Source organism: Lepidochelys kempii, chromosome 4, assembly GCF_965140265.1.
Source record: "Lepidochelys kempii isolate rLepKem1 chromosome 4, rLepKem1.hap2, whole genome shotgun sequence".
Classification (NCBI taxonomy): Eukaryota; Metazoa; Chordata; order Testudines; family Cheloniidae; genus Lepidochelys; species Lepidochelys kempii.
Window position 1 is genome coordinate 87,686,332 of NC_133259.1, and position 9,896 is coordinate 87,696,227.

A 9,896-nucleotide genomic window follows, 5' to 3' on the forward strand; every position below is an offset into this window, starting at 1 on the left:
CTGCTAGCAGTCTGTATCGCCTGCCCGCTCACCATAAGATGGTTCAATAGGACTGACTGCAGGACTAAAGAGAATGACCTGGTCAGGTCACTCCAAATTTAGTCCCTGCGCCCATGTCTGCCCAGGCGCTCCCAGCCGACGTGACCAGGAGCACCTCGGACACAACGAGGACGACTACCAGTCGTATTGCACCGTCTGCTGCCAGAAGGCAATGGGTTGCTGCTACTGTGCAGCAAAGCCGTACCGCGTCTGCCAGCACCCAGGAGACATACGGTGACGGTTACCTGAGCAGGCTCCATGCTTGCCGTGGTATGGCGTCTGCACAGGTAACTCAGGAAAAAAGGCGCGAAATGATTGTCTGCCTTTGCTTTCACGGAGGGAGGGAGGGAACAGGGGCCTGACGATACGTACCCAGAACCACCCGCGACAATGTTTTAGCCCCATCAGAGTGCTCCATTGTGACTGCTCTGGACAGCACTCTCAGATGCCCGATTGTTTGCCGTTGCTCTGATGCCGGGAGGGGCGCTTACAGGGTTGGCTTCAGGGAGCTAAAATCAACAAAGGGGGTGGCTTTACATCAAGGAGTATTTCAGGCAGGACTTCACGGAGGGTTCCAATAAGAAATGGTGCACCTAAGTTTTTGTCCTTATTGGAACAAGAAGGTTAGCCTGGCCTCTGATTGATACATGGCTAGATTTACCTCGCTGCACCTTCTCTGTGAGTGACTGCAGTGTGATCTAGAAGAATGAGTCCCCTAGACAGGGGAGGTGGGGAAGCAAATGAGTACAAAACAAATCTGGTCTATTTCTTGTTTTGATCCACTCCATCTATCTTTTTCATCTTTGGCTGGCAGCAGACGGTGCAGAAGGACTGCATACCATCCACATCTCATGGCTGCTCGGCAGAAGATGGTACAGTACGAATGCTAGCAGTCCGTATCGCCTGCCCGCTCACCATAAGACGGTTCAATAGGACTGACTGCAGGACTAAAGTGAATGACCTGGTCAAGTCACTCCAAATTTAGTCCCTGCGCCCATGTCTGCCCAGGCACTCCTGATCAACCTCACAGAGGCGACCAGGAGCACCTCGGACATGACGATGACGGCTACCAGTCGTACTGTACCGTCTGCTGCCACAAGGCAAGGGGTTGCTGCTACTGTGTAGCAATGCCGTACCGCGTCTGCCAGCACCCAGGAGACATAGGGTGACGGTTACCTGAGCGGGCTCCATGCTTGCAGTGGTATGGCGTCTGCACAGGTAACTCAGGAAAAAAGGCGCGAAACGGTTGTCTGCCCTTGCTTTCACGGAGGGAGGGAGGGAACGGGGGCCTGACGATATGTACCCAGAACCACCCGCGACAATGTTTTAGCCCCATCAGGCATTGGGATCTCAACCCAGAATTCCAATGGGCAGCGGAGACTGCGGGAACTGTGGGATAGCTACCCACAGTGCAACGCTCCGGAAGTCGACTCTAGCCTCCGTACTGTGGAAGCGCTCCACCGAGTTAATGCACTTAATGCACTTAGAGCATTTTCTGTGGGGACACACACACTCGAATATATAAAACCGATTTCTAAAAAACCGACTTCTATAAATTCGACCTTATTCCGTAGTGTAGACATACCCTAAGGTGTTACAAGTACTCCTTTTCTTTTTACCCACATAGGTATTTTCTTTGATGACAGATAGTGAGGAATGCACTTAGAGTCCTTGACCTCGAACATCACACACAATGACCACTTACTTTGAAATTAGCATTTTCTATTAAAGTTCTTAAGTCCTTCATTAGCATTTCACAAGATTTTTGATAGATAATTTAGTTACACTGATATACATAATATAAAGGCCTGCCATTACATTATAATAGGAATAGATAAATGAAAACAATACAAGTAACATTCCCTTACTTTTCATGTTGAATACCTTACATTAATACACACTTTGATTTCGGGTTATTTAATTACCAGGCATGCATAATGTAAAGGTAATGTAATAGTAAATAACAGAATATAGTTAGGTGAAAACAATACAATTAACATCTCCTTTGAACTCTATTAACACACAAATGAAATGGTCTGAATATATACTGTGACAAAGTTCCTCGTCTGCCTTGGTGGGTCCTGCGCTTACTGGAGGATTTGCTTGGCTCAGAGGTTCACAGCAGCCCTCAGTTTGGGCACTTTCGTGGCTCAGATCTGCTGTTCACTCAGTTAACCTCATCACTGGCCAGCATGGGGAAAGGAAGAAGAACAATCCCCGCAGTTTCTGCTGATCCACCTAGTGGATCGGGGAACAGGCCAGAGACCTTCCCCTCTGGTGGAACCCACAGTCCAGTTCAACTCCTCCGGTATCAAGTAGGGAGTTGGGGGGATGGAGGGATGGGGGAAACCCGGGACCGCCCTCTAATCCGGGTTCCAGCCCAGGGCCCTGTGGATTGCAGCTGTCTACAGTGTCTCCTGGAACAGCTGCGTGACAGCTACAACTCCCTGGTCTACTTCCCCATGGCCTCCTCCCAACATCTTCTTTATTCTCACCACAGGATCTTCCTCCTGATGTCTGATAATGCTTGTACTTCTCAGTCTTCCAGTAGTATGCCTTCTCACTCTCAGCTTCTTGCACCTCTTGCTCCCAGCTCCTCACACACACGCCACAAACTGAAGTGAGCTCCTTTGTAAAACCCCAGTGCCCTGATTAGCCTGCCTGTCTTAATTGAGTCTGGCAGCTTATTGATTGGCTGCAGATGTTCTAATCAGCCTGTCTGCCTTAATTGTTTCCAGAAAGTTCCTGATTGTTCTGGAACCTTCCCTGTTACCTTACCCAGGGAAAAGGGACCTACTGAATCTGGGGCTAATATATCTGCCTTCTATCACTCTCCTGCGGCCATCTGGCCTGACCCTGTCACAATACTCATACATTTAACTCCTTTGATATTCACATACAAGTGAATTGGCCTATGGCTCTGGCCTGCGCTAGTCTGTCAGCATCACATATGGACTGGCTACACAGGTTCCTTCATAGAGAGAGATACATCTGTTGTATGCTCATATAAGGTATGTTACACCTAGTGGCTTAACAGTATAATATAATTAAGCATCCTGTTAGAGGGGTGTCCTCTGCGCAAAGGCAACAAAGAAAGCCCTGAGCTCAATGGCTTGAATTCATGAAGTCCAGACTTTCAATACGTTCCTGACACCATTCCTGCCTCTTAACACTAAGACATTCCATTAGCATATTAGCAGCTTGTTTTGTCCCCTCAGGCAAAGAAAACTGTCTGACTTTTTGATAAAGGTTGTCACAGACATCATCCCAGAGTGATATGTACACACTACGAAAACCATATGGGATCTACTTTCTAGCCACACTTAAAGTTTCACGGAAGACCCCTTAAGGGAAGCGATAAAAGATGTGGAAACTTAGCTCAGTGATTGACAATGCTAATTACTAGATATAAAAAGTAGGAAACAAGACAGTTCAGAGAAGACATTACCTCATTCAACAAATATAGATCTGAGCTGTGCAACACAGGGATGGTGCATCTAGGCATGTAGATCATCTAAACCTCAACCCAGCCAAATTATGCTAATGCTCTGGGTTTTGCAAAATGCTTCCAGGCATGGAAATGTTGTTGCACTGGATCTAATCTTTCCAAGCTGACTGTTCTCCAAGCAGATGACGGAGTACATGCAGGATGCTGTTGAAGCCCATCCTCAGAAATGGAGGGCTGAGAAGTCAAGAGACCCCAGTTCCACAACAAAGCCTGTGGGTGAAGAATATTCATCTAATGCACCAGTGCATCATCACAGAGTCAGGGATAAGTACTGATGCTCTGCCTAGAAGTAGATATAGGACAAAGGTATCAATGCAATGCAATTGGATATCACTCAAAGTGTGCTGAAGAGAGACATGTGGGTTTTAAATGGGAAACAGAACAAGAAAAAGATACAAGAAAAAATGCTGCAAAGCTTTGTACCTTAATCGGTGCCTTAGAAACCTTTAACATTGCTAGATCAGATCAGTGCAAGCCATACCAATCACTAAGGAAGCACAGACAAGTCCTGGGAATTCCCTTTCTGACTGGCCAGAAAGGAACTGACTTTGGAACATGTAGACTGTAGGATGCATGAGATACTTCAGTGGCTGAGAACATTGTGAGCTATAGGAATTCCCAGATGGTCACATCCTCTGCCTGCAAATACTATGGTAACATTAGGCAATTTTCTGGTAGTGCTTTAAAAAAAATGAGATTTCTCTGTTTCAAGAGATTCCCACTTTTAGAAGAACAGGTCCTCAGGACAGAGAAATCTTTTTTTTTAGAAGAGCTGTACTAGAGAATTACCTAGTATTGTCAAAGCACACACACAAAGAGGGTGTTATAATTATCACTAACATTGAAAAGTACAGCACTATATATTTGCATTGTGCTTTACAAATATAGTACATCTCTTCCCCTGTATTACACAGTCCCTTTCCACCCACTGGATTGATGTTACACCACTCAAATATCTTGGGGTGGGGGGCTGTGCAAACCCCCACAATGTTAGCATGATATGCCAAGTTCCCAACAATCAGTTTCACTGTCACTGTCCTAAAATAGACTAATTCATCTGCATTTTTCATTCCTGTTTAAACAGTAATGCTGGTAAGTACAAGCATCTGGTTTATTCTTGAGGTTACCATGTAATGATTCTATAGAATGATTAATATATTTTGTTGCAAAAACATGGTCCAAAAATAATACACCATTGCCAACATGTGGCCGAATCAATGTTCACTAGTGTCAGCAGTTGATTCTGGTCAGGACACAGGACCCATGACCCATATTTATATTGCTTGGCAGGAATTTAGCAGAAGGTCCACAGCAAGATCCTAGCAAGGCATAACAAGTTTAAAAAGGATTCAAGCAGGCTGGTGGTTTGAATTATATAAACACATTTTATAACCAAGAACAGAAATTGTTTAGACTCCGGGAAGAAGAACACAGGGATTCTAACAAGGCAACCAGAGGCTAAATCTAATTAATTTGTGGATTGGCAAGACAACAATAGTATCTTAAAAGTAGGGACTTCATTATGATAAACTATGAAGACAATACAACAGGGTTTTAACTAAGTTTTAAAATCAGAGAAAATATATAAGTGCAATTCAAACTGATCAGAGACTGTGTCAGGTCAGCATAGTGGTACAAAGACCAAATATAACTCAGAGCAGCGATGTGCATTGGATTCTTAACCAGAGGTTAAGCTGAGGTAGAACAGTCCAGAATGCTGTTTTCCCTACTCCCTCAATATTCTTCATTCATGGCTACCTCCAGCCACATAGAGCACTGCCCATACATGTACATACTTCTAAATAAATTAGTCTAGGAATATAATATCCTGTGTCTTGTCTCATTTATCTTTCAAGGAAGAAATAACCCACTCCTGGAGTCCAGTCTTCTCCAGGTAACTCAGAAGCTAGGAAAACATTTTTTTGGTTTTATGACTAAGACTTTTCCTCCAGAGAGTTGTGGTAGATGATGGAAGATGATCCAGGGTAGCAATGCACTTTTAGAGGAAATGGGTGAGGAAAGAAGCCAAAGGGAGGCTAATTGGCAAATCAAACTTGTTCTGCTGGACTTGGGAAATGGTAGGGAAGTTCTGAAAGCTGATTATTTTGCTGGAAGTTTTGCAATGCATTTCAATGCATTTTCATGAAACAGTTTCAGCTGATTAGATCAGACACTGGATGGAAACAAAATTCTGAATATAATGGGACTGAATGCTCTTTTCATTTGCATTGGCATTTCACCAGTGTAAAACCTGCATAACTGAAGGAGAATCAGGCCCAATGATTTCCTTCTTGTTTCTAAGTAATGAGCAGTATTATTTCTCATATGAATTTGGTTTTATATTCTAATCTTTGCTGTTATTATTAGATGTATTCAAGTCAGCAAGGCCTCATGAAATTCCTCCTAGGGTACTTAAGGAACTAGCGGAAGCAATCTTGGAACTGTTAGCAATTATCTTTGAGAACTTTGAGGATGGGCAAGGTCCCAAAAGACTGGAGAAGGGCAAACATAGTACCTATCTTTAAAAAGGGGAATAAACAGGACCAGGGGAATTATAGACCAGCCAACCTAACTTTGATATTTTGAAATATACTGAAATAAATTATTAAACAATCAGTGTGTAAGCAACTGGAGGACAATAGGGTTATAAGGAATAGCCAGCATGGATATGTCAAGAACAAATCATGCCAAACCAACCTAATTTCCTTCTTTGATAAGGTTACTGGCCTAGTGGATAGAACAGAAGCAGTAGATGTGATATATCTTAATTTTAGTAAGGTTTTTGACATGGTCCCTGTGATGGGGTGTACCTACCCCACACTGGCCCCGCAGGGATTAACTGTGCATTACAGGTTGAGGAGGCCATACGCCTCCATCCCTGCTGGGCATACTCAGCCTGGAGACAAGATATAAAAGGAAGCAGTCCAGCTCAGCCTGGGCAGGCTGCTGAAGGATGCAGGGGGAAGGATGCAGATTGTAGGCTCTCTCCTGGGAGCTGCTACAGGCCCCGACCACAGAGCCAAGATGTGCGAAGCCTCAGACAGATTCCAGGCTGCCTGCGGAACCCAGAGAAGGGACCGAACCTGCAGGGGTCAGTCCTGGGTCTGGTACTATTCAATATTTTCAATAACAGAGTGGAGAGCATGCTCATAAAATTTGCAGATGATACCAAGATGGGAGGGATTACAAGCATTTTGGAGCATGGGATTAGAATTCAAAATGACCCTGACAAATTGGAGAATTAGTCTGAATTAGAATTAGCTTCCAATAAGATACAATTCAGTAAAGATAAGTGCAAAGTACTTCTCTTAGGAAGGAAAACAATCAAATGCATAACTACAAAATCAGGAATAACTGGCTATATGTAATAGCTGAAAAGGATCTGGGGGTCATAGTGGATCACAAATTGAATATGAATGCCATACAGCAGCAAAAAAGGTGAATATTATCTGGGGTATATTAACAGGAGTGTTGTATGTAAGACACAGAAGGTAATTGTTCCATTCTACTCTGCTCTGTTTAGGCCTCAGCTAGAGTACTCTTTCCAGTTCTTGTCACCACACTTTAGGAAAGATTCGTTCAAATTGGAGAGAGTCCAGGGGATAGCAACAAAAATTATAAAAGATTTAGAAAACCAGACCTACAAAGGAAGGTTACAAAAAACTGGGCATGTTTAGTCTTGAGAAAAGAAAACTAAGCGGGGACCTGACTCCAGTCTTCAAATACATTAAGGGCTGTTATAAAGAGGACGGTGATCAATTATTCTTCATGTCCACTGAAGGTAGGACAAGAACTAATGGGCTTAATCTGCAGCAAGGGAGATTTAGGTTAGATATTAGGAAAATATTTCTAACTATATGGGTAGCTAAGCTCTGGAATAGGCTTCCAAGGGCTGTTATGGAATCCCCATCACTGGAAGGTTTTAAAAACAGGTTGGACAAACACCTGTCAGGGATGGATTAAATTTACTTGGCCCTTCCACAGGGGACTTGATGACTTCTCCAGGTCCCTTCTAGCCCTACATTTCTATGATTCTATTAAAGAATGCAAATAGACAAATTAATTCTCCCATGGCAAAGATGAGGAGTAGTGAACACCAGATAAAGTCACTAAAACTAAATTTTCCCCTCAGAAATGAATGTATAGCTCCCAATAGCTAGAAGGGGAGCTGAATAAGTATGTCTGAGGACAAAATTTTACCTCTGGACATGTGGATTCAAACCATGGTTTAGTCACAGATACAATAAAATGGAACTTGCTGGCCTTTATCTAGCCCTTAGTGGATATTTGTCCCTCTCAAATATCCACCATAGGGGATGGCATTGCTGATCATCTCTTTTTAGCTGAGCCCTGGTCTACACTACAGGGTTAGGTCAAATTTAGCCGCATTAGTTCTATTTTATAATGAGTGCATCTACACAAGCAACCCCATTCCGTCAACCTAAGCAACCTAAAGGGCTCTTAAAATCAACTTCTGTACTCCTCCCCAGCGGGGATAGTGCTAAAATCAATCTTGCTGGGTCTAATTTGGGGTAGTGCGGATGCAAATTGATGTTATTGGCCTCCGGGAGTTATCCCAGAGTGCTCCAATGTGACTACTCTGGACAGCACTTTCGATTCCGATGCACTAGCCAGGTACACAGGAAAAGCCCCAGGAACTTTTGAATTTCATTTCCTGTTTGGTCAGCGTGGCTAGCTCAGCAGCACAGGTGACCATGCAGTCCCCCCAGAATCGCAAACAAGCTCCAGCATGGAGCGAACGGGAGACACTGGATCTGATTGCTGTATGGGGAGAAGAATCTGTGCAGGAAGAACTCCGATCAAAAAGAAGAAATGCTAATATATATGCCAAAATTGCACAGGGCATGGTGGATAGAGGCTACAACAGGGACACACAGCAGTGCCTCATGAAAGTTAAGGAGCTCAGGCAAGCCTACCAAACTACAAAGGAGGCAAATGGTCGCTCTGGGTCAGAGCCCCATACATGCCACTTCCATGATCAGCTGCATGTCATTCTAGGGGGGAACCCTACCACTACCCCATCACTGTCCGTGGACACCTGCCAGGGGGGAGTCTCACACAACAGGGAGGAGAATTTTGTGGATGAGGAGGAGGAGAATGCACAGCAGACAAGCGGTGAATCCATTCTCCCCGGCAGCCAGGACCTTTTCAACACCCAGGAGCCAATACCCTCCCAAGGCGAGATCCCCGACCCTGAAGGTGGAGAAGGCACCTCTGGTGAGTGCACATTTGTACCAACAGTACAGGGTTTAAAAGCAATAGCTTTTAATGTTTTAATGTTTAATTTGCCCTGAAGACTTAGGATGCATTCGCGGCCAGTACAGCTACTGGAAAAGTTTGTTAACGTGTCTGGGGATGGAGCAGGAATCCTCTAGGGTCATCTCCATGAAGCTCTCCTGGAGGTACTCTGAAAGCCTTTGCAGAAGGTTTCTGGGGAGGGCTGCCTTATTTCATCCTCCACGGTAGGACACTTTACCAAGCCAAGCCAGTAGCAAGTAGTCTGGAATCATTGCAGCACAAAGCATGGCAGCAAATGGTCCTGGGTTTTGGTCGCATTCAAGCAACATTCGGTCTTTATCTTTCTGTGTTAGCCTCAGGAGAGTGATATTATTCACGGTCACCTGGTTGAAATAGGGGAATTTTTGTAGGGGAATAGTAAAAGGACCCCGTTCATGCTGGGATGTTTGCGCTTGGCTAAAAGGGATCATCCCATAGCCACGCAGCAGGGGTAGGGGTGAAGGGATCATCCCAAATAACCACGCAGAGGGGTGGCGGGAGGTGTGTGCTGCACATCCACCCAAAACCCTTCTTTTAAATGGCAAACACAACCAGCATTGCTTGCTATGGGAAAGGAGGACACTGCAGTTTGAAAACATTCCCACATGTTATGAAGGCATTAGAACCCAAACCCACAATACACTTTGGCTTACCATGGCTGCCTGGAAACCGAATTCTGTTACCCAGCCATGTGTGATGTGTCACCATACCGGCAGGCGCTCAATATAAAAGGCAAAATGCGACCTTGTACCTAAAGCACATGTGCTGTCTGCTGTGAATTGCTTGATTCACTGTGAAAGAGTCTCCCTTTTGTTCTCAGAAATGTATCATCTTAAATTTTACTCTCCCTTTTTATCCCCCTGCAGGTACAAATGTTTCTCTGCTCTCCCTATCATCTCCATCCCTGAGGTTATCACAGATTAGAAGATGAAAAAAACGCACTCGCGATGACATGTTTTCCAAGCTCATGCAGTCCTCCTGCACTGATAGGGCACAGCTGAATGCATGGAGGCATTCAGTGGCAGAGTCCAGGAAAGCATTAAGTGAGCAC